The sequence below is a fragment of the Protobothrops mucrosquamatus genome, unplaced genomic scaffold (genome assembly GCF_001527695.2).
Source record: "Protobothrops mucrosquamatus isolate PMUCROS unplaced genomic scaffold, P.Mucros_1.0 scaffold1205, whole genome shotgun sequence".
NCBI lineage: Eukaryota > Metazoa > Chordata > Lepidosauria > Squamata > Viperidae > Protobothrops > Protobothrops mucrosquamatus.
The window spans coordinates 82,683-83,355 of record NW_015387415.1 but is presented as its reverse complement, the minus strand read 5'-3'; positions in this window follow the sequence as shown (position 1 = coordinate 83,355).

Below are 673 nucleotides of genomic sequence, written 5' to 3'. Positions count from 1 at the left end.
TACTCCACCCTCATTGCGTCATCAGATAATCGCCTGGCCTCCCTCTTCAGGGTGACCCGCTCTCTCCTTCAATTGAGGGGGGGGGACCCCCTGGTGGGGAGGGCTGAGGATTTTGCTCAATATCTGCATGACAAAGTCGCTCGGATCCGACAGGGTTTGGACTCCGACTGGGTGGCCCCGGGGGAGGAGACGGGAGCGGGTCTTGAGACTATTATATGGGAGGAGTTTGACTCTGTGGCTCCCGAGGATGTGGACAGGATCCTGGGGAGGCTGAATGCAACCACATGTTTACTGGATCCGTGCCCCTCTTGGCTGGTACTGGCGGCCCGGGAGGGTACACGAGCCTGGCTCCAGGGAATTATAAACGCTTCTCTATGGGAGGGTGCCTTCCCCATGGCCTTAAAGGAGGCGGTGGTGAGGCCCCTCCTTAAGAAGCCTTCCCTGGACCCAGATGTATTGGCTAACTATCGCCCGGTCTCCAACCTTCGCTTTGTGGCGAAGGTTGTTGAGAGTGTGGTTGCGCAGCAATTCCCTCGGCACCTGGAGGAAACAGTCTATCTGGACCCTCTCCAGTCGGGCTTCAGGCCGGGATACAGCACGGAAACGGCATTGGTCACGTTGGTGAATGATCTCTGGAGGGCCCGGGACAGGGGTTATTCCTCTGTCCTAGTTC